Source organism: Aulonocara stuartgranti (assembly GCF_965226115.1).
Source record: "Aulonocara stuartgranti genome assembly, chromosome: 4".
In the NCBI taxonomy this organism is placed as follows: Eukaryota; Metazoa; Chordata; class Actinopteri; order Cichliformes; family Cichlidae; genus Aulonocara; species Aulonocara stuartgranti.
Window position 1 is genome coordinate 32,797,369 of NC_138942.1, and position 25,814 is coordinate 32,823,182.

A 25,814-nucleotide genomic window follows, 5' to 3' on the forward strand; every position below is an offset into this window, starting at 1 on the left:
TTCTGTTTTAAGGAGGCCTGCAACAGTGAATAACGGCGCTGAAAATTATCGGGAAGAGCAAATATAAGGGGGGCTTTCCAGATTACAATTGGCTGAGGAGAAAGCTACCTGTAAAAAGGATTTTATGCGAGTCAATCCAGTCCAAAAGCATAAAGAAATATTTTCCTATGGAAAATAAAAAATGACTGAGCTCATTTTGCTGAGGGTGGAGAATCTGACGCGGGAAGCTCCACTATTAGCAAAAATATGGAGTGAATGTGTGAGTGAATGCGAGGATGAATAAATGTGGACAAACAATTTGTTTTTACCAGAGAAAATTTCTGTTTTGTTTTATTAAGTGGGGTTAGATTATGGGATTATAGTATATTGTTGGGAGAATGACAAATGCTAAAGGGGAAATATTTTTTGATGTAACTCAGTTACCATTAATTGAAGAAACACATGACTGATAACTGTTCTGTTTTAAGTTTATTTTTATGACATAGATTGGATCATGAGTGGGGAAACTGAGCATTTTTAAGTTTTGTATAGTATCTTGACACATGAAATGTATCAAGATAAAGGGGGGTTTAGGGTTTAATAATTTAATTGTTTAATAATTTAGGATCATTTTAGGACCTTTTGGGTTTTTGATCATTTGGATATGGTAAAACTGAAACTGTTATTTTTAAGTTAAGGTTAAAGGATTAAAGTGAACTTGTCACGGTTTGCGGGGCAAGCCGTGTGGAGTTGTAGAAAAGGACCCAAAAGGCGGCAGCTCTGGTGCAGGTGAATATTTATTTACAACGGTGGGCACAAAACAGCACTGGTGGAAAAACAAGAAACCGGAAACCTAAACTGGGTAAGCTAATAACACAAACCAGAAACGAGGATGTAGGGAGGTCCGGGGAAATACACAAGAGACGCAGGGAGACCGAGGGGAAACAACACAGACGAACCAGCAACTACCATAACAGAAGACACAACTTAAATACACCCAAAGAACATAGGGAGATTACACACAGGTGGGGAACACAGGTGACACTGATAAACATAACGAGACAGGGCAGGAGTGAACACAACATTACGCATACTGACGAGAGACTGTCAAAGTAAAACAGGAAGTACACAGAGGTTCAGACAGGAGGAGAGAGAGCACGGGGAGAACACAGACATAACAGGCTGGGGGAAACATGGAATAAACACAAAGAGAGACGAGAGCTCATAAATACACAGAGGGGCACAAGGGGGTAAGAGTCACAAAGGGAAAAAAAACACTTAGGGAACACCACAACAGGACACCTCAGAAAACCTGGCCTAAATAAGGAGCGAAAATACAAGGAACCAAGAATACTGGGCCAACATGGCCCAGGACTATGACAGAACTGAATCCTGTTTAGAAGATACAATGCCGGTTTTTCAAAGCTGTGAATAATTCTTAGAGGGAAAATTAGTGAGGGTTGAAGGAGTAGAACAGCTTTGATTTCTTTTTGATTTCTAGAAGTAGTGGTTATAATGTAGGCTTACACATACAGATATTACATAGGAGGTATTTTTAGGATAAAGGGGAGAGCTTGTAAATAGAAATGATTTTTATACATATTGCATTTTTTGATATGAGTTATTGAAGTTATTGAAGGATTGCACACGCTTACAGACACAGAGTTAAGAAACACACATGACAGTATTGATTCCAGGCAAAAGGCCTCAAATTCATTTAGCTTTTTGACTGAACTTAAAGAAGGACCAAAGAGGAAGGAAAGCATATATTTTGGTTAAGTCTGATAAATTAGAATTAGAAGGTATTGTTACATTAAAGGGAGCAAATGAAATAAAAAGGCTATACCAAAAACAGGTGATAACATAGGAAATGTGAGGTTTTAAAATGAAGTTAGTGTTAACACACAGGAGTTGTTTCAAGGCAGCATTTAGCTATGATGAAATGTATACAGGAGTAATTGCTTATATGCTTAAACTTAATTGATTAAAGTCAAACTCAGGATCTAGCAGTAGATATAATCATCAGTAAAACCACTTTTACTCACTCCCAGCAGAGGGCAGTGCAATATAGGTGGAGTTTAAGTGCCTCTCTCGCCTGTTATCTTTACTATGAGGCTTTAATGCTAATTCTACAGTAATTTAATGAAACATGTATCAATGCTAAGCTGTTTAGAACTACTTACAATAATCTCCAAAAAGTTGATTCTGTTCATCTGGACGTAGCGTTTTGTGGGTGAAATGTTTCGTCACTCATCCAAGTGACTTCTTCAGTCTCAGCTGACTGCAGGTTTTCAACCTTATAAACAGGACATTTGCATAATGACTGAAACCAGCCCACTGAAGGAACAATGGGCTGGGAGGTCAGTTCCTTAATTTTAATTATGCAAATTCTCATGACCATTGATCAACAACCACTGACCAAAACCCACTGATCAAAGCCCACTGATCAAAGCCCACTGATCAATGGCCATGAGTACCATTCACAGAGAGTTGGGGAATGGCCACTTGGATGAGTGACGAAACGTTTCTCCCACAAAACGCTACGTCCAGATGAACAGAATCAACTTTTTGGAGATTTACTTTCCTGGATGATTGAGAATGCATCAAGATACTTACAATAATCTATCTACTTGAACTTAAACCTGTTTTGAAGATGAATGGTCCACCTGTGATAACTAGTAACTTAGTAACTAGTAAATTTAAACACATTATTTTAACACATTTTCTGCCAGGTTGATACTTTTTTCCCCCGCCTATCCTGTTTGGTTCTTTTGCCATCAGAATTATTGTCTAAAGGCCGAGAAAGATGCCCAACGGATTTACTTTACCAAATGGACCATCCTGGGCTTGCGGTATTGGTGCATTTGATTGACCTTTGTTTTTATTGTTTGTTTTATTTTATTTTCACTTGCTACACACGGGACAGACATGACTGGGGGAAAGAAAAGGGAGAAAGAAAGAGAGGTAGGGAAAGAAAACAGTGGGGAAGAGGGACGGTGATAAAGGGCAAAAAACAAAAACAAACAAAACAAACAGACAAAAAATACATCTATCAATCACCTGGATCAGCTGTTGAGAAAGACAAAAGAGAAAACATGCAAAAAAAGAGAGCAATATAATAAACAACATCATCGTGACAATCTATGTGAATATAACAGTAAATACTAAATATTGAATATTATTGTGCAGCATGTAAGATCGACTTGATACTTTATTTCTATTGACAACGTTCAAAATCCGGTTGAACTCAGAGCTGCACTTGCACATCCATAGACTCTACAAATTTCATAGAGTTATTCAGAAGTTCTGCGTGGAAGCCCTGCAATCTGTGACATAACGAATGAAACAGTCCCCCCCTTCTCTCTAAGTAGTGAGTATCCGTCAGCTGGCTGTGTGACTGCGTCACTAAACCAAGATTGTCCATGACAATGACGTACGATCCTACGATGTCCATGGGGTAGCAACAGACAGTGTTGGGGAGTAACGGAATACATGTACCGCTGTTACGTATTTAAAATACAAAATATGAGTAACTGTATTCCGTTACAGTTACCATTTAAAAAGGTGGTATTTAGAATATAGTTACTTTGTTGAAATAAATGGATTACATGGCGGTATTTTCCTGTTTCATATTGTCGCGGGTCAGGACTGTTTGACTTTTGTTTGACAGCATGTCCTGTTGTTCCAGGCGGCAGCGTTGCGATTGCCATGGTTACAGGGTGATGCGCGCTCTGCGACTGTGTGTTTCCTGGGTGAGAGAGCACCTTTTTGTTGTTGTTGTTGTGCTAAGCTACAGAATGCTACAGGCATAGCCCTAAAAAAATGTAGCCTCATGGGCAGTGTAGTCCGTGCTGCAGGGAGAATGGACTGCCATACCCGTTATGTGTCTGTGAGCACCAGGGAGGGAGGAAAAAGGAGAGTGGAAAAGTACGAGTTGTCACCGAGCAGAAACGGGAGATGGAAGCATGTAAATATAATAATAACCACTGCAGCCAAACAGAGTGCCTGACGAGCCCAGTTGTAAGTAAGCTATTAAGACTCAAGACTTTCTATGGTGAAAAATTCCATGGGAATGTGACACAGAGAAACCTGCCAAACACAGCAGAATGTGATGAAACGTATTTGTTGATTTCACAGTTCAAGTCAAGTTAATAGGAAACCTTGTCTGTGCAAGTTAGCCAAGTGGAAAAGATACCTGAAATTCATTACTTATGATATATGACTGTCTCTCACTCTCTTCTTCTGCCTCACTGCATCAGGAAGATCCAAACCTGAGCAGTAACTCGACAAGGTGAAAGCAAAATGTGGAAAAACAGTAGTAATGTGATGAAATTATGACTATTAATTATCATGTCACATGATATGATGAGTGACAGTGGTGTAGCACAGACTCTAATGTTCAGTATGTTTCTGTTTGTTAGTTTAATTCATTTCAATTAAGTTCAACTTTCTGTATTTTCTGTATTGTCAGAGAATTCTCAGCTGTATAAATCCAAAATGAAATAAACTCAAAAACAACACTAAATTTTTGCTTCTAACACCTACGAATTGAATCCTCAAAGCTGTCCAGCTCTTACACTGCCCCAATTTAGCATTTGTTGAATTGTTCCTTCAATCCAAAAACCATGGACACTACAGTTTAGAAACCATTTTATGCAAAATACAATTTCTGGAGAATTTTGTTATTTATTTGCTAGTGACATAGAATCACTGCCATTTAATGTTTTGCCCATTTGTTTGTTTACACAGATAGTCCCATTGAGACTCAATGTCTTTTTTATAACAGAGACCTGAAACAACTGTCTGAAACAATTGCATTGTAATTCAATTCAATTCAATTTTATTTGTATAGCGCCAAATCACAACAAAACTCACCTCAAGGTGCTTTATATTGTACAGTAGATACAGAGAAAAGCCCAACAATCATATGACCCCCTATGAGCAAGCACTTTGGCGACAGTGGGAAGGAAAAACTCCCTTTTAACAGGAAGAAACCTCCGGCAGAACCAGGCTCAGGGAGGGGCGGGGCCATCTGCTGCGACCGGTTGGGGTGAGAGAAGGAAAACAGGATAAAGACATGCTGTGAAAGAGAGACAGAGGTTAATAACAGATATGATTCAATGCAGAGAGGTCTGTTAACACATAGTGAGTGAGAAAGGTGACTGGAAAGGAAAAACTCAATGCATCATGGGAATCACCCGGCAGCCTATGTCTATTGCAGCATAACTAAGGGAGGATCCAGGGTCACCTGGTCCAGCCCTAACTATATGCTTTAGAAAAAAAGCTTTAAGCTAAAGTTTGAAGCCTAATCTTGAAAGTAGAGATAGTGTCTGTCTCCTGAATCCAAACTGGAAGCTGGTTCCACAGAAGAGGGGCCTGAAAACTGAAGGCTCTGCCTCCCATTCTACTTTTAAATACTCTAGGAACAACAAGTAGGCCTGCAGAGCGAGAGCGAAGTGCTCTAATAGGGTGATATGGTACTACAAGGTCATCAAGATAAGATGGGGCCTGTAGATTGTATTGTCATTTTAATTAAAAATAATAATTGCAACAATAAAAGAAACATTGAAGGTTAGGTTAATTGAACAATCTAAATTGCCCATAGGTGTGAATGCGGGAGTGAATGTGAGTGCGACTGGTTGTCTGTCTCTGTGTGTTGGCCCTGCGACAGACTGGCGACCTGTCCAGGGAGTACCCGCCCTATGACAGCTGGGATAGGCTTCAGCGCCCCCCGCGACCCTGAAAAGGATAAGCGGAAGCGAATGGATGGATGGATAATTGCAACAATAAAAGAAACAATACTGTCCCTGATGTCCAAGCTTAGTTGAATAAACATTGGGTGCCTTGAGGGTTAAAGGAACTTTAACCATTTTTCAATGGCCAAACCACCCATCTGATCTTAACATAATAAAGCAAGCGTTTCAGTTATGAATTTTAAAAAAAACTTAACTCAGGAAGCATCACACACAAGCAGCTACTCATGGTGGAGAAAACAGCATCTGGTAATGTCCATGTTTTCTAGACTAGACATCATTTTGGACTTCAGTTAAGTTCATTTTTATTTCTATTTTATTTATGTATATCACCATTTGTGTAATCACAGTGGTTGTTCTTTAATAACAATAAGTACTCTGTTGGGATAATATGGTACTATAAAGTCACATTTCACAGAGCGAGAAAATATAAGTTAAAGTGTGACACTCTGTGATGGAGAAAGATGTAAGAAGAAAAGGAGAAGCCAATGAGAGATTATTTTCAAAGGTAAATACTGCTCATCAATGGACATAATACTCATAATATCCCCAAAAGTTATTTGTTTCTGGATTATGATTTTATGAAGTGTCTGAAAAACAAATTTGAAGTAACATAATTAAGTGTTAATTACAGGTTGCATGAAAACTGGGGAGTTTAGTATGCTTACAGGCTGAAGAGGTATAGTGGCTAAGTTTACAGTAATGCACAGCAATGCTGAACTGATGGACAGTAGGCTCTTGTGTTCATGGTCAGTGTGAAGTTACAAGTGTGGAGACATCAAATTCAATTCAAAGGGCTGATGCTCTTAATGTTCAGTCAACCAAATTAGCTATAAGCTTGATGGCGTCTAGAATTCTGTTAACTAAATCCAGAAAGATCATTAAATCTTAGAGAAGCACAGGTCAGAGTCAGGTAGTGGTCAAGTGACCACAGACATTGGGTTTAAAAGGGAGATGAATCACCTGTTCTGCGCTCAAACATTGGTTCCTTCATGTCAGGAGCACCAAAACCTTTGCTTCCGTCAGCCACCGCTCGCCTCAGGTGCCATGAGTGTTTTACTCATTCAGCTTTGTTCATTCTTGCATCCTGGTTCACAGAGGTGGGACCAAGTCATTGTTTTGCAAGTCTCAAGTAAGTCTCAAGTCTTTATCCTCAAGTCTCAAGTCAAGTCTCAAGTAATGTCAGGCAAGTCAGAGTCGAGTCTCAAGTCACTGGTGTAAAAGTCCGAGTAAAGTCACAAGTCTGAAATTTTGAATTTCAAGTCCTTTCAAGTCTTTAAAAAAAAAAACGAAAAAAGAATGTTGCAGTTATGCTAAATGTAAATATTAGACCATGTAATTTTTAAATCTGTGTTTTTCTCAACACATGACGAAATAGTGAACTTAGAAAATATACACAAATTGTGAAATTGCACCTCTTTAGAATGCAGCTCAATTAAACTTAGCTCCAAGAATAATTTTCACCGACAGTTCTGAGATAAGCTGCATGTTATTCTTGGATGCGGTTGTAGGACCGGCTTTAAAATCGCATGACAAACATATCATATACATTAAAAAAACTGCATCACCAACGTAGCCTGGACAACATTTGCTAGTTAGATGAAGTCAGCTATCTCATCGTAGCATATTTATATGCATATTTATAATCATACGGTTCTTGGAGTGAGTGCATACACTCATGAAGTTTAGTAACTTCAGGTCACTGCAACAAGCCCAGGTACAGTTTACCGCCGGATGGGTGCAGGACCTTGAAATGCACCGTGTAGAACGAAAGACCATCGTACGTATCATAAGTTTACCAGTCTCACAAATTGTCTTCATAAATACACATTCATTAACCGTTTATTAATAGGACCTTTGAGCTCAACGGTAATTAATTAGTAGTGGAAATAATTTCTGGTAGCATCACAGAAATGTAGCAGTGACAATAATATTGTATGCTGTAATCGTACTGGGCAATTAGTGATACAAAACAACTGTTTTATCCTGTGAATAAAAGTATATGTTTTTGTCAATGTACCATGGTAATAACAGAAGCGAAACACAATATTGTGTCAGGACAATTCACTATTTATGCACAATAAACAAAGGAGCATAGCGCGACAATTTCTGTTCAGCGCCAGACTTGCTTGTAACCTATATCACCAATTATGTTATGAAAATGACGTATTAACTACAACAGCAGACTGACCTTTGTGGAAATGCTTGGAGCAGACTAACCTGTGAGCTGGAGTGTTCTGGGACGTTATATTTGGTCTTTGAATGGCTGCAATCCAGGCCACCCGTCGCCTCTTTGTTACTTCGGAAACATGGCTCGAACAATTTCTCTTCAACGACGTAATCCGATAAAAACGATCTCTTTACCCGTCGGCTTCCCGTGGCTGTCATGCGACCGGCTATTGCAGTTAATAATACAACAGCTTCTTGACATTTTTGTGTTTCTTTTTATCGCTGTGTGACTGATTTCAATTGAAAGCCTGCGTGCGCTAGTACCTCTTGCCATGAGTTCCCAGAATCCTTTGCGGTTTTACCCCTGAATGACGTCACATTTTCAATCTCTATATAATATGCATGTTAAATTTTATATTTGGGGTGAAATATCAAGTATTTTCAAGTAAACCGGTTCAAGTCCAATTCAAGTCCCAGGTCATTGGTGTAAAAGTCCAAGTCAAGTCACAAGTCTTAGAACATTTTTTCAAGTCAAGTCTAAAGTCATAAAATTAATGACTCGAGTCTGACTCGAGTCCAAGTCATGTGACTCGAGTGCACACCTCTGCTGGTTCAGCCTGTGGACCAGTCGTAACACCGGTTGCGAAGCCGCGGTCAGCGCACCAGGTGTTACTAAAGTAAGTATGTGCCTCTTCCAACCCATCACTAGCCTTTGCCGCATTTTGGTCTAGCCAGCACGCTACATGGGCACGTCGATTTATTAAGAATAATCAGTGTGTGTTTCCCTGATCGTGGCAGTCAGCTGATCAAAACTTGCTTACAAATTAAAATCTAACTCTCACAATAGAAATTATTATGTGACTTATTTCTAATTGTCAGGGGGCGACCGTAGCTCTGGGGGTTGGGAAGCGTATCTGTAACCGGAAGGTTGCCGGTTCGATCCCCGGGCTCTCTGTCCTGGTCGTTGTGTCCTTGGGCAAGACACTTTACCCTACCGCCTACTGGTGTTGGCCAGAAGGGCCGATGGCGCGATATGGCAGCCTCGCTTCTGTCAGTCTGCCCCAGGGCAGCTGTGGCTACAACTGTAGCTTGCCTCCACCAGTGTGTGAATGCGAGAGTGAATGAATAGTGGCATTGTAAAGCGCTTTGGGTGCCTTGAAAAGCGCTATATAAATCCAATCCATTAATTGATTCTTTTCTCCATGCTGTACTACTACTGCTGATCTTAGTGTTCTGCCACCATTACTCTGGGTAATAATTAAATAGATGTGTTCATGAGGTCATACATATAAATGTATTCATGCAGTTACACAGGCAAAAAGTCTCTAGTAATGCAAATTATTACTTTTTTTTAGAGAGTAAAAGCTTATGTTTAGGTTAGCGTAAGGGTCTCCACTAACCTAAACCTCAATTTATAGGCAATAAGGGACCTACAAGTTAATAAAAGAATCCAAGTTAAAATGAGTTAAAGTTCAACATTATTTGTGTGAACGTTAATGAACTGTTAAAGTCAAATTTACGTAAAAAAGTGGGTGGGGAAATGCCACTAACAAAACCAGCCGATCAAGCCGTTGTTTTGAACTTCTGGAAGTTCTCTGCAAGATCTTCACACTGGAGAACATGGACACTACAAAGGAAGGTAAGCCAAAAACTTTATGATCTGATGTGTGAACATGAACATTGGTGTTTGTCTGTGTAGATTCTCTGTCATCCAGATCATGGTAGTCTAAAGAGCTTGGAAAGAAGGTGACTGGAGTTTCTTTAAGATGTTTCACCTAACGCAGCGGTCCCCAACCTTTTTTGCGCCACGGACCGGTTTATGCCCGACAATATTTTCATGGACCAGCCTTTAAGGTGTCGCGGATAAAAACAACTAAATAAAACTAGTACCGGTACCGAAAAAAGAAAATTTATTCATAACACATGTGAAAAGACCCAAGAAAACAGAGTAAACGATAAAAACGATAACAAAATAACACTGAAAACCAATAAAAACCCTGAAAACTATACATTTCACACCTGAGCCTCAACTCTCGCGGCCCGGTACCAAACGACTCACGGACCGGCACTGGTCCGAGGCCCGGGGGTTGGGGACCGCTGACCTAAAGGTAGGAAAGGAGGTCGGAGAACAGAAAATACTGTCATCCATTATGTATGTAGCAGGTTAAGATAGTAAGATGGCGCTGGAGTGACGTCAGCCTTTCCAAGTAACTCTGCAACACCGTACTTGTTTCTTAACTTTTAACTGTTTTAGACTAGTCTTTCAAACTTTTTTTTTTTTACCTTCCTTTAGTCACTTTACTTTCTACCTCTTAGATATACAGTAGTATGGATAACGCACTTTTTAAAACTTCTGGAACCAGCTCCTTCATCTACTCAAGAGCGGAGCTGCTGGCACTTAACACAAAGTAGTTCGATTCGTGAACGAATCGTTCAATACTCGAGAATCACTTTACTGACTTGTGAATCATGATTCACAAGCCCAACTGACTCACTGACTCATCCCTGTTGCTGTTAGCAAACTAATTCCATTAGTAGAAATATATCTAGCTTATAATTAAAATTGTGGGGGGGGGGAAACAACAGCCAGTTTCTTAACAAAAGCATTTCTGCTCTGAACTGGAAGAAAAAACCCTGAGTAGAAGCTCACATCAAGAAAATAGCTCCTCGGTTCACAGTAGCATCACTCTGCTAACATGCTAACAGCACATTTGAGCTACTCACCCCCTCCCTTCCTGTGCTGAATCGTAAGCGTAAGCGAATCACTGGCTGTATCCCAATTCAGGATCTGCAGCCTTAAAGTACGCATTTCAAGGCCGATTACGTCACAGCGGCGCGCCGAAGGCTGTCCCAATTCAAAGGCTGCTCGAAATGCAGCCCTGAAATGTGTCCTTCATTTCCCTGAATTTTAAGGCTGTGGCAGTGTAGTCTTCGTGGCCCAACATATCCCAGAATGCATAGTGCGGCGGTGGGTGTGGATAATTCTGCCGAAAAAAAACGGCGGACGAGGGGCGACCGAAGAGTAACTTAGTAAACTAAGTGCTGAATATTATGTCACTTATTTATGTGCAAATGTTTAATAACGCAGAACATTAAAACATTACTGTTGGCCACATGTCGGCAAAGTTATGTGACATTAGTTACGTTTGTACTAGCTTGGTTTTAAAGCCTTTACTTTAAAATATACGCCGTTCAATAGCTGAGCTTAATCCTACAGAGAATGATCAAAGCTCATGTAGAAAGAAACAAACAAATGAACAAAAGATTTTCTCCTTCATTTATGTTAAACAAAGCTGTATGACACGTTTCCAGCTGTTAGTATCATGGTTGATAGGCAACCTGGGCAGCGCAACGGAGGCTAGACCATCCCATTTCACAAGCCTCGCACTTCCGGCCTTAGCGGTCTTTAAGTACGCGGCCCTTGAGGATCGTTGAGGCTGCGTACTTTAAGGCTGCAGACCCTGAATTGGGATACAGCCACTCACTCACTCACTCACCCCCTCCCTCCTGGCGAACAGCTTCCTCTTCTTCTTGGTTGGCAACCAATGTTAAGGCGCATTACTGCTGCCTGCCTCACAGCTCAGTGGACATTTAGATGAGAAAATATATATTTGACACATTTAAGGAAAATACTAATAAAATACAAATAAACACAATAAATGTTTATTAAGCAATTTTGATAGGAACTTGCTTAATTTTAGAAATGTTTTTGCTCTTTTTTGCTCTATAAAATAGTTTTTTTTAAGAATCATTCATCTTAGCAGTAGTATTTACATGAAAAGAGAAACAAATTTGAGTGAAAATGTACATTTTTTGCACTCTCTGGTCAACTGACTCAGTGAATCAAATGACTCAAAAAACCCGATTCACTTTGGTGAGTGACTCATTAAAACTCGATTCAGTAAAAAGAATCAAATTTACCATCACTAATTGACACTAGCAGTAAATTAAGTGAATAACTCTGTAATTGGCTTATATTCTTCTGGTTTTCTCTTTCAGAAGTGTCAGGCTTGACACATTGAACAAGTAGTCCAGCAGCCAATCTCAAGTGTCAGACTCAGTACCTTTTCTCTCTTTTTTTGTATTTTATTTATTAGCTTACTTTGTTAAGTAGTTGTTAAATAGTGTCGGCTCTATTTCTGCAACACATTGTGCGTTCAGCATATCCACGTTTATGTACAAGCTTGGGAACCTCCAAGCCATACTACATATCAGTTGACTTTTCAAGAGAAAAAGAGCAAATACACACCTACAACAAACAAGCATTAAAATGAGACTTTCTTTACACAAAAAACACTACCAGTTACAGCAAGTTAGGGCCCCATGCTTAGTGTGTCACCTGGTGAGGTACACATGACTAATGCTGCATCACCATCAGTGGTAGCCATCTGAGAGAAATATTTATAAACAGACATGGTGAATTGTACCACTACATGCAGATCATGACCATTTATGATGATCAGAAGTGAAAACATAAGTACAAGTAGACGTATACAAACACTTGGGTAGGACTGCTTGGTATAAATGCACTGGGTACCTCAAACAGCAACGCCTTCCTAAACCTAACGCAAGCATCTAATGAAAGTAAAACTATGCACTGAATGAATCTAGATTCAAAATGTGGCATCAAAGTTCAGTCTCATGATTTATGCTCCCCCACCAGCTTGTTGATAGCCACATTTAAAGCTACTATAAGAAATATAATTTGTACTTTTGAACAGCAATCTAGATCTATTGTGGACTTCCGAGTACAAACTTTTCTGTGTTGATTTTTGCTGGACTGGTCTTTGATAATAATCATCTGAATTTACAGCAAACACGAAGTGTCTTCATAGACTGAATGAAGAACCTGTTGTGTGTAATGAGAGCTTTATTGTTGTGTGACATAAGCTCCACAGTGATTGTCTATCTCTGTAGAGATACTAACAGAACAAACTTAACATATGAATTGTTTGGTGTATTAACAGAAATGGGAAGAAAGAGCATTTTGTGTGTGTGCATGTCATTTACTGAAGTCGCATATGCCAGGGGCCTCTAACCAAATATTGATAGAAAGACTAATATTACTTGTGGTTCCTGGGAAATTTAAAAGTAAAACGGCAGGCAGAGCCTTCATCTTCCAGGCCCATCTTCCATGGAACCAACTCCCAGTTTGGATTCAAGAGACAGACTCTATCTCTATTTTTGAGATTAGGCTTAAAATATTTCTAAAGGTTATAGTTAGCTGGACCCTCCCTTAATTACACTGCAATAGGCTAGGAAGCTATGCTGCTTGAGGTGACTGTTGTTGTGATTTGGCACAAATAAAACTAAACTGAATTCAAAATTCAAAACATCATCCAGTGCCTAATGAGCTGACTTCAACAGCTATTCTTTCTATTGCAGGCACTGTATCCAATAACCAAACAGTTAGAGTTTGGCTTAGATGACTGGGAAAACATCTACGCCAAACAAAGTCAAATGCAGCAAGCTTGTAAAACAGAGACGTTATTAGAGGGTGCAAAGAGAAGTAACCAGCATTTAGACAGAAAATGTCTCTCATGATGTCAGCAGGTACTTTTGACTGATTCAGTCTTTTATTGTGTATTATTTACATGGATAGCATATGATTTATGATTAGCATAATACCGTGTTTTAGCATCATCGATCAGCTGATAAAGCACTAGGTTACTTTTCACATACAGTATACAAGCACTCCTTTCCCATCAGCACTGCTTTGGTGGAGAAGACGTGTGACCAATGTGTAAAATTTTGATTTTATTCACAGCAGAACACAGGAAACATGTTGAATGTTTAAACTGAGAAAATCTGTTTATCCAGCACATCCCACAGATAACTGGGTTGAGTCAACACCTCAATCTCATTGCTGTGCTCCTCAAACCATTCCTGAAGCATTGTGTATTCTGACACCTTTCTATCAGAACCAGCATTATCTTTTTCACCAGCAGCTCGTCTGTTGGATCAGACCACACGGTGCCACTCAAGCCTCGGCCACTCATCACCCTGTCCCTGGTTTACCACTGTTCTTTCCTTGGACCACTTTTCATAGATACTGACCACCGCAGACCGGGAACACCGCACCAGAGGTACAGATTTAGAGATGATCTGACCATTCCAATTTGACCATAATTGAACAAACTCACTCAAATCCTCATGCTTGCCCATTTTTCCCCGCTTCTAACACATTGAGGATAAAATCTTCAGTTGCTCCGCAGTGTGAGATAGTATGACTCAGTTTGAACACTGTTTCTGTGTTCTGTTGTGAATAAACATGGTTTTATGAGAATCATAAATATCTTTACATTGTTTTATTTACATAATACACAGAGTGATGAAGCTATTCTGGCAGATCTTGCAGTGTTAGTGATTCATGAGTCAATCAATTGTCAATAAAGTCAATAAACTCAAAACGTACGGTTACGTTGTAACCTTGGTTCTCTTAGTGAGAGACTATCTCTCCACACCGTTACATATTCCATATGTACGGGGTACGACCCCCCTCTGGTCGTGGCGTGTGGATATTTCTTTAAGACACTCCGGCACGCCCGGCTACGCCCCACAGCTACGTATAAAACAGCTGTGCAGACGTGACACCGGTGATCGTTTGATCGGAACGCGTCTCCGAGTGGCCTCACGGTGGAGAGATAGTCTCTCACTAAGAGAACCAAGGTTACAACGTAACCGTACGTTCTCTAGCATATCGAGACTATCTCTCCACACCGTTACATATTCCATATGTACGGGGTAACTCTGTAAGACACCCCGCGAGGAGACAGTGCAACCGAACCGCCGAGAGTGAAGACCAAAGAACTATATACAAATACACATATGTACACACCACCCCGGTCAGGGCCAAGCCAGACGCGAAGGCCAAGCCGGGGGGTGGAGGTGCAGTCCGCAAGGTGCAAGACTGGCCTGAGCTGGTCCCGCGCAGGAACCGCAACAATCGGCCGCTCCCGGGCAGCCAGCAGGAGCTTGGCAGGCCGGGGCAAGGCTACTGCCGAAAGGCACCCAGCACCCGGTCCCCGAAGGACGGGCTGGAAGCCACTTTCAAGCGGTAGAACCGCGTGAAGGTGGAGGCCGAGGACCACGTCGCTGCCTCACAGACAGAGGAGAGGGAGGCGCCTCTCCACAAAGCCCAGGAAGTGGCCACACTACGCGTAGAGTGGGCCCGAACGCCCAAGGGGAGAGGGACACCGGCTGAGGCATAAGCCTGGCGGATGGCCTCCACGACCCAGCGGGACAACCGGGGCTTGGACAGGGGCCTGCCAAGCAACCCAGGATGGAACGAGACGAACACCTGGTCCGTGGAACAAAACGGCCGAGTACGAGCAATGTACAGCGCCAGTGCACGAATGGGGCACAGGGCCCGGAGACGCTGCGCCGACTCCTGATCCAGACCGCCAGTGGGGGCTGACCGCAACTCAACCGACTGGGAGAGGTGAAAATCGGAGAGGGACTTCGGCAGGAAGGCGGGGTTAGGCCGAAGGACCACCCCTTGACCGTCCGGTAGCCATCTGCAACAGTCACGATGGACCGACAGGGCCTGCAGCTCGCCGATTCGTCTAGCAGACGTAATAGCGAGGAGAAAAGCGGTCTTGAGCGACAGCCACTTCAACCCCGCTTCGTGCAGAGGTTCGAAGGGAGGGTGCGCAAGGGCACCAAGGACCAGGTCCAGATCCCAAGGGGGGACCGCGGACCCTGGCGCACGAGCCGTGAGGCGACGGGCGCCTCTCAGGAATCGGGAAATCAAGACGGCATCGGCGTCACTAATGGCTGAGCGACCGAGGCGAACAGCCTTAATGGCAGCCACCAGGCCACGCAATGTGGCGGCAGCCCTGCCAGCCTCCAGCTGGGACTGCAGGAAGCTCAGGATGACGTCCACCGTCGCGCCATGGGGGTCCTGCCCGCGGGCCGCGCACCAGGCGGCGAACAGTCCCCAGCAGTAGCAGTAAGCAGCCCTGGTGGAAGGCGCCCGAGACTCCTGCATGGTGTCAATGACCGAGGCAGGGAGGCCTAAGGCGCCGAGCCCCTCCCTCTCAGGGGCCAGGCAGTCAGCCGCAGCCCTGCCGGGAAAGGATGGAACAGAGCCCCCTCGGCCTGCGACAGGAGGTCCCTCCGAATCGGGAGCGGCCAGGGCACGCCGTCCAGGAGGGGTGGAATGGCCGAAAACTAGGGCATGTGAGGCCATAGCGGGGCCACCAGAATGAGCCGCATCTCCTCGGTCTGAACTCGATAGAGGACCGAGTGGAGGAGGGAGAAGGGGGGGAAGGCGTACAGGAGGACCCGGGGCCAGGGGTGTGCCAGGGCATCCCAGCCCAGGGGGGGATCGTCGGCCTTCAGGGAAAAGAACAGGGGGCAGTGGGTCAAAGTTCTTGAGGCAAAGAGGTCGACCGCTGCCCTGCCACACCGGCGCCAAATCCCGACCACCACCTGCGGGTGGAGTCGCCACTTCCCAGGGCACGGGCCCCCCCTGGACAGCATGTCCGCTGCCGTGTTCAGGGGTCCAGGCACGTGGACCACCCAGAGGGAGAGAAACCTGGGGTGGGCCCACAACCACAGTCTGGTGGCCATGTTGCAGAGGGGAGGAGAGCCCAACCCACCCTGGCGGTTGATATAGGCAGCCGCCACGGTGCTGTCCGTCCGGACAATAACATGAAACCCCCGCAGCCGAGGCGAAAAAAGCTGAAGTGCCAGGAACGCGGCTCGCAACTCCAGGACATTGATGTGTTGGGACAACCATGGGCCCGACCAGCGGCCGCTGACCCCGCAACCCTCGTGGACCGCCCCCCAGCCGACTGGGGAGGCGTCTGAGAAGACCACGAGCCGGCGAGTCACAGGACCCATCGCCTGACCCTGTCGAAGATTGACAGGGTCCCTCCACCACCGCAGGGCCCGGGCCAGGCCCCGGGAAACCAGCACGGTGGACAGGTGTGACCGCTGCGGGCAGAGGCCGAGAGACAGCAGGCAACGCTGAACCGGTCTCATGTGCAGGAGAGCCAATGGGACCACCTGCACTGTAGCAGCCATCAGGCCCATGAGGCGGAGACACAGTCCCCAGCGCACCCGAGAGTGGAGGCTGAAGGAGGCCAGGCACGCCCTGAGGACCCTCCGGCGATCTGCCGTCAGGGAGACCAAGGCCTTGACGGAGTCCAGGGACATGCCCAGAAAGGTGGTGGTTTGGGACGGCTCCAACCTGGACTTCTTGAGATTCAGGCGGAGTCCCAGAACCTGAATGTGCGAGACCAACAGGGCAACATGGCTGCGACACTGCTCTTCCGAGGAAGCGCAGATAAGCCAGTCGTCCAAATAATTGAGAACCCTGACACCCCGCAGCCTCATAGGAGCAAGGGCGGCATCCATGCACCTGGTAAAGGTACGGGGCGCCAGGGAAATCCCAAAGGGGAGGACGCGGAACTCAAAGATCCGCCCCTCAAACCCAAACCTGAGGAACCGCCAGTGACCCTGCCAGATAGGGATCTGGAAGTAGGCGTCCTTCAGGTCGATGGTGGCAAACCAGTCCCCCGCAGCGATGGCCTGACGCACCCTGGGGACCGTGGGCATCTTGCACTTCAGGGGCCGGAGATAGCGATTGAGGCCCCTGAGGTCCAGAATGGGACGGAGACCCCCATCCCACTTCGGGACCAAAAAGTAACGGGAGAAGAACCCCACCCGGCGGTCCCTGGCGTCCACCTCCCGTATGGTGCCCTTCGATAGAAGGGACCCCAGTTCCTTCCTCCCAAGGGTCTGCCCCCAGGGCCGACCAGGCAACCCTACGCTGTTCTGTAGCCAGGGAGGCGGGCAGGACGGCCTGGCCCGGGGAAACGTCAGGAAGGAGGGGGGCGGCCAGAGGACGACTGGCCCTTGGCACCCCGGCCCCCTCTCCGAGCCTGAGCGCGGCTGCCGCACCTACGAAAGGCCTCCAGCTGGGTCCGGAGATCTTCAGGACCCCAAGTAGGAGCAGCAGGGGCAGGCGACACAGAAGCACGAGCCCGCCCCACCCTGACCGGACGCTTGCGTAAGCCCTGCGACATCTCCTGCGTAGCACGGCGAGTCTCCGTAGCCTGCTGGAGGAGCAGAGCCGCACCGGGGCCAAACATGGCCGCAGGGTCGACCGTGAGCCTCATGAGGCAATCCTGGTCATCCGAACGGAGCCGGGACTGAGACAGCCAGAGATGGCGACGCGCCACCCAAAAAGCAGCCAAGGAAGAGCCCGTGGCAATAGCCTGATGTTTCATGAGTGAGGCTAGGAGAGAGGACGTGGACAGCAACTCACTCACGCCCTCCAGATTGCTCGAGGTAGCCTGCAATCGACGGGCCAAATGCCGCAGATGAAGCGATAATATGGCCGACGAATTAGACAGGCAGGCTTGGGTCGCCATAGACCTATGCAGCCGAGCCAAGAGGCCGTCCATGGTTTTCACATCCCTATTAGGGCACGCCGCCCGCCCCAGGAGGGAGCCCGAAGGGGCAACCAGGGGGGCCAGGGACGGATCAACCGGGTTAAGGGACCCACAGGCAATGCGCTCCCGGCCATGCATGGCCGAAAAGCGCTTACAGGCAAGGGACCAACGGTGCAGGGCCGCGGGGGCCTCAAACTGTGTGCACACCAGGTCCTGAAAATCAGGCAGCAGCGGCACCTGAGATAAGGAGCGCTGAGGCCGTGAAGCGTCATCAAACCGAGAAGGCGCCGAGACCGGCACCTCAGGGAGGGACAGCTCAAGCGCCCGGCACGCCCTCTCCAAAAGCTGAAAGAAACTCAACTGGCCAGACTCCGTGCCAGGGGAACCAGCAGGGGGCACCTCGGGAGACAGGGGGGAGGCATCGGAGGAGAGGACGGAGGCCTGGTCAACGTCCGCCTCCCCATAGTCCACATTCAATGGCACAGGCCCAGGGGCGGAGTCACAGGAGGGAAAGGCATGGGAGGGGCCTGCAGGTCGACAAACGAGGAAGGGGACCCGGCCCATGGAGCTGCGGGACCAGAGTCTACGTCAGCAGCAGCTATCTTCCGCACCTGCGCCTGAGAGGCCTGAGATGAGGGAGGTGCGGGTCGCTTGACAGAAAAATACCAAGCACGAGCGTCCCTAGTCCGTTCGGGCAGAATAAAACAATTCATGCACGAGGCAGGGGCTTCCCTAGCCAGCAAAGCATGCTCAGGACCCAGACACAGCACACAGTGCTCGTGCCCATCCTCCAAAGGCATAGGAATGCCACACTCAAGGCAAGTCGGGGAGGCGTGGCCCGCCATACAGCGTGGCTAGCAAGGGGCGGGGCCACACACCAACGGGGAAGTGCCGCCCTAGCCTGAAACCCAAACCCACTGTTAATTCCCGCAGGGCAGGCAAGCGATCTTCCTTACACACCTCACTGTCAGGGAAGAGTGGGACACAGCCTCTGCTGGCGGCGTTTATGCACACAGCCGCAGCAGAGCCAAGCGAGCAGGCGATGGTGTAACAGCAACGCCGAGCCGCGTGACCCCTATGTAGCGTGCCACAGCAGTTAGCCGATAGCAACACTGAAGCTGTTTACTTCCTGTTAGGTATTTTAGCACCATGGGAGCATTTACTGGATATTGTTTTATAGTGACATTATGCAGGAAAACTCTGTCATTCAATAAGACCCCTTTGTTTTAGTTATTTTTCTCTTTGACCCAAGAATTGATGTGTGAGAATCACAGGCTGGTACAAGGTTGAAATACCACAGAGATCACTCCCTCAGCTACATTAGTTTCTTAATCTTTTAGGAGACGCCTGTTGAGGCCAAATGGTTTGTTTCAGATTTCACTAATGTAAGAACTCTGTTTTGTGCCTTGAAAATATGTCGCTGAGATAATCACAATTGTAGCTGAACTGATACACTACACAAAGGATGCTTCTTCACCCAAGGGCAGGAAGACGCTGCCTTATCTTGGTCTGTACTGGTTTAAACTGATAAATCTGCTGTCTCATGAATTTTACCCTCTATATAAACTGTTGTACTTGTGAATAAAGTTGAGTCACTTTGGGAAGACAATCTAAAGCAGTCTGTTTTCTTGTTCTCCCAAGCTGCTCCCGAGCTCGTACTAACACGCTGAATGGCATGCTTGAATATTACTTGAGAATATATTTGACTGTGTTACAGACTAAGGGACATTCTCTGCTGATAGGTGAAGGTACATTCTCTGCTGATAGACGTCCACGCCTCGGAGGAAGTCGATCCACGGATTAGGCCTTGGAAACCGTTTCCTTTACTTCCCGTGACTGTTTACCCCTATGTGTTATGCTGTCACAGCAGCCTAGCCGACGGCACACGCTAGCGATGCAAAGCAGTGTCCCCACCGGGATCAAGCAACACAGCAGCCCAGCTGACAGTAGTCACACAGCAAGCCGACACCGCGAGCCGCCGCGTAGCCCACAGGCTAAGCTACCCAGCGCCCAGGCGACAGCACCCGCTCCGAGTGCCGAGCCTCCCCGCAAGAGAGGCCAAGGAGAGCGGGCCGCAGCAAGCCGACAGCCGGACCAACAGGCCGGGGACACCAGGGGACCGGGGACACCAGGGGAATACCGGGGACACCAGGGGAATACCGGGGCTACCAGGGGACCTAGAAGGGAGAAATACATCGCCCACGGAGGATGCCGAAGCACGCTCCAAGAGACGCGCACACACACAGCACTCTCAAGGTAAGCACTCCTTCGCACACACACACAACAAGTGGAGATCAACGATCACCGGTGTCACGTCTGCACAGCTGTTTTATACGTAGCTGTGGGGCGTAGCCGGGCGTGCCGGAGTGTCTTAAAGAAATATCCACACGCCACGACCGGGGGGGTCGTACCCCGTACATATGGAATATGTAACGGTGTGGAAAGATAGTCTCGATATGCTAGAGAACAACACTGGTCAGCACAGTCACATCACAGCATGGTTGTGCATGTCATCTACCAGAGCTCTGTGCGTTCTGCATCATCTGATTCTAGGACTACAGTCTTCTCTGATGCTGTGCCTGAAATCTGCCAGAGCCACTCTTTCAGTTTGGGGTTTACAGCTCCTAATTTTCCTATTAACACTGGGATCATATTAGACTAAGGAAACACATTGAATTAAAAAAAAAAAAAGAACTTGATAAAGAGATGAACAATGAAAAAAACAGAAGGTCTGTTTAGACAGAAAAGTTTTTAACTGCAGCTAAACAGAGGAGGTTCTGTTCCTGAACACTAGGGCCACACACTGCAGGCCTCGGTCCTCTCAGTTTTCTGAGGAAAGACAGCGAGCAGCAGTGTATTTAACAGGAAGCTGAAATATTTAGTCTGGAGCTAAGATAAGATAAGATAAGATAACCTTTATTAGTCCCACACGTGGGAAATTTGTTTTGTCACAGCAGGAGTGGACAGTGCAAAAGTTATGAGGCAAAAATTAGAATACAATAAGAATAAATACAGTACACAACTGTACAGAATAGAATAAAATAAAATACTATATACAGTAGAATAAAATAAAATAAATATACAATAAGATAAAAATAGAATACAAATACAAATACTATATACAACTGAGTAAAAATACAACGATGACAGAAAGGATTATTGCACTTAGTATTATTGCATATGTATGGATGTGTGTGCTTGATCAGTTAAAGTCTTTATTATGGAGTCTGACAGCAGTGGGGAGGAAAGACCTGCGAAATCTCTCCGTCCCACACCGTGGGTGCCGCAGTCTCCCACTGAAGGAGCTGCTCAGTGCTGTCACAGTCTGCTGCATGGGGTGGGAGATGTTGTATGCAAGTATGAGAATTTCAAAAGAAATTCTAAAATAAACTGGGAGCCATCATAAAAACAATAAAATCAGCGCAATGTGAACTTGCTTGCTATAGTACGTTTGGTGTCTGGTTGCAACATTTTTTCTAGCTTGTAAAAGCGACAGTTTATCTGAGTTGGTAAACGAAGGATTACAATAATCTTGACACAACGACACAAAGGACCAGTTTTCCCCAGTTCAGAGGGGCAGACTGTAGCTTGCAATCTAGAAATGTTCCTTAAATGAAAGAAACAGGAACATGAGGTAGATTTCATATGTGATTAATGCCCAGAGAGGAAGCATACATTACACTAAGACGATAGTTACACCATTGTGTAACTATCCATCTGCAAATGCTTTGGTTTTTTTATATAAATAGCATTGCGTGTGTAAATTGCATAATATCCTTTTCACCTTTTATCACTTTGATTTGCACCAAAGCAGTTAAAATGTATGATTTTTTTTTCCTAACTGCACAGACTGAGATCCTGGCTTCCTGTTATACTGTGATGATGGATTAACATCAACAATAAACAATGGATTAACCTTAGGGCAAGTCAAAAATTAGCTTGAAGTTATGTGTGCACGGTGTTCTTAGCGATTGGACAGAAGTAGAAGGTATTCTAGCTTGTTTTCATACCTCAGCAGATTCCTATATAAGCCTGTAGGGGGCATCTCTTCCTGGTAAGTCTGCTACCTGCACCGTCACTCAGCGCTAGTGATGTGCGATACCACTGATTTCCTTTCTGATCTGATACCAAGTAATATTCAGGGTGGTATCGACGATACTGATCCGATACCGATACTTTGTACAAAAACTCTTTTTATTTATTGTATCTCAAATTATAGCGTCATAATGATTATATCAGAATCAGAATCAGAATACTTTATTGATCCCTGGGGGAAATTATTTGGACATCATTATTTGGACATAGGTCATCAGATTACTTGTTCTTATCACTTAATAATGCAGAGTTCATCATATAGAAATAAAAAAACTTAAGTTGTGCGCTATTTGAACACCTTGCCTGCCTGCAGCACTAAAGGACTTCGTGAGAGACGTCTGTGTCGCCCTAGCAGCACCTGTCCCTGTCCTCCTCTTCAGTTCGTCTCAACATACACTTGTCATATCCTGTGATATGATTTAGGGGAGACCGGGGATAGCTGTAACATTTTTGACATTTCTGTCTGTAAATTGGAGCTCTTTTAAGGTAGTGGATTCAAAATGTAATGCAAAGTATTTACATGTCTCTGCTATTAAATAGTGCAGCTATTTTCTCTGCAGCACAATTACCCATTGCATGGTATGGTCTCAAACACAAAGAGTGAAATGTTACAATTAACCCCATAGTCTGGGTTAGTTGTAACATATCCTGGGGTAAAATGTAACACAATGAAATAAGGGTACTAACAAAATATTAACAAGTAATCTTTGTTTATTCAACACACGAATGCACTTAGAGCCGTGTGTGTGTGTGTGTGTGTGTGTGTGTGTGTGTGTGTGTGTGTGTGTGTGTGTGTGTGTGTGTGTGTGTGTGTGTGTGTGACAGAATGCAGAAATCTAGCTTTTGAACATATTCCAACCCCCCAAAAAAGACAAGTTATGGAATTTTCTGCAACTGAATATTTCATTAATTTTGGTTGGTCTTCCTTGAGTTTGGCCTCATTGGCTCAGTGGGCATTATAACCTACAACTCTTGCACCAATTTTGAACATAACAATGAAGCTGAAAAAATGTAGTTGTTCACCAGCATCGCAATTCCATTAGTTTTTATCATGGCTTACCTTGGTGTGGTTTGCAAAGTGCTTCAGAAAGATGAGGAAATCTGTTTCTTGCACCCATCCTGATTTATTTCCACTACCAGTACTTCCTACTGGTCCATCTCTGACACAGTGGTCTGCATAATGTATGTGTGGGAACACAAACAGTGGAGGAATTGTGTTGCCAATGGCATTAACCGCATATACAAATGCGACCAGTGAAGCTCTCTCTGCTGATGTCGTTGCCCCAACTTGTTTAATATAAGTTAAAGTAATAGTGTGGTAAGTTGTAACATCTGCATTATTGTTACAACTAACCCAGACTGTTGCTGTTACAACTGACCCAGACTCCTATAGCCATGAACTAACTAACATTACAGCCAACGGCTAAAACATTAGCACTAAAGACCTACACAGAATATATCCCCATAGACATACAAATAACATAATTTAAGTTTGATGAGTTTAACTGCAAAGCAGATAATGCTATTACAAATTGAAATAAAGTAGAAAAACTTACTTTTTGGCATACAAATTACTTTTTTTCGTGTTAAATTGTCTGTGTTTGACAAAATGTGCTGATTTTTCACATGTGATAGCAGAACTGAGTTGGGCATGCACAGGATGAGTCACACCATTTGAAACTTAGCCCTGATTGGAGAAATTGGAAGTGTAACTGACCCACGTTACAACTATCCCCGGTCTCCCCTACTCTGAGGTGTTTGACAAGGTTAGTGATGTTGCCACAACCATACATCCCAACCCTCCTGATTTTTCCGGGAGAATGCCGAATTTCAGTGCCCCTCCCGAAAATCTCCCGGAGCCACCATTCTCCCGAATTTCTCCCGATTTTCCACCCTGTTAGGTATTTTAGTACCATGGGAGCATTTACTGGATATTGTTTTATAGTGACATTATGCAGGAAAACTCTGTCATTCAATAAGGCCCCTTTGTTTTAGTTATTTTTCTCTTTGACCCAAGAATTGATGTGTGAGAATCACAGGCTGGTACAAGGTTGAAATACCACAGAGATCACTCCCTCAGCTACATTAGTTTCTTAATCTTTTAGACGCCTGTTGAAGGCCAAATGGTTTGTTTCAGATTTCACTAATGAAAGAACTCTTCGTTTTGTGCCTTGAAAATATGTCGCTGAGATAATCACAATTGTAGCTGAACTAATAAACTACACAAAGGATGCTTCTTCACCCAAGGGCAGGAAGACGCTGCCTTATCTTGGTCTGTACTGGTTTAAACTGATAAATCTGCTGTCTCATGAATTTTACCCTCTATATAAACTGTTGTACTTGTGAATAAAGTTGAGTCAATTTGGGAAGACAACCTGAAGCAGTCTCTGTTTTCTTGTTCTCCCAAGCTGCTCCCGAGCTCGTACTAACACGCTGAATGGCATGCTTGAATATTACTTGAGAATATATTTGACTGTGTTACAGACTAAGGGACATTCTCTGCTGATAGGTGAAGGTACATTCTCTGCTGATAGACGTCCACGCCTCGAAGGAAGTCGATCCACGGATTAGGCCCTGGAAACCGTTTCCTTCACACCCGGGCAACAAAATTGAAAAACCATATCGAGAATTCATAGCAGGCGCAGCCAATTCCAGTTTCCAACAACGGCGGCAGCTACTTAGTTTTAATATTACTCTTATTTCTCTTTCTGGGTCGCAAAGAAACTTTTTTTCTTTTCTTTTTATTTTTTTTGTGTCCCGTTTGGATCTTTAGCCATCAGAATTGTTGTCTTAAGGCCAAGAAAGATGCCAAGCAGATTTATTTTACCAAGTGGATCATCATGGCCTTGCCATATTGGTCCATTTGATTGAAAACCAAAGGGGAGAAGAGACGGTGAGAAGGGGGGGAAAGAAAAACCCCGCAAAACACCTGGATCACCTGTATGGAGGGAAAAAAACAGAAGAGAAAGCAAACAACAAAGAGCAACATAATAAAAATTTAAAAAAAAACTTTTAACATATTTTCAGGTTTCAGGTTTTCAGAATGTAGCTGTGTAAACTTCAAATATCTGAGCCGACCGACGCATCGTCTTCAAACCCCCGCGGTCTTTCACTACTCGGGTTAAACATGATATATAAGTCACTTTGATAATTTAAAAATGTTCTTGTTTGGCTTTTTCAGTGTTTTATTTGTTCGTGAGTAAATCGGTTTGGCTGAGATTAAAGTTATTAGATTAGATTAAATTAAATTTAACTTTATTAATCCCTCGGGAGGGTTCCTCCGGGGTTTTCACACAGCTGAATAAACATCAAGCAGAAAACTGATTAAACAGAAGAGTTTAAGTCAGCGCCCGGTTATATTTTAGACAGCAAGGAGCAGACGGCAGAGTTTCACTCCACCGAGGGAGCTTGTGAC

At 44.7% G+C, this 25,814-nt stretch overlaps 1 protein-coding gene across 1 annotated transcript in view; it reads left to right on the forward strand.

Annotated features, from left to right (window-relative positions):
- Window positions 1–25,814, forward strand: part of LOC309704553 (ornithine decarboxylase-like) — a 37,748-nt gene that overhangs the window by 470 nt on the left and 11,464 nt on the right. The window lies entirely within an intron of this gene.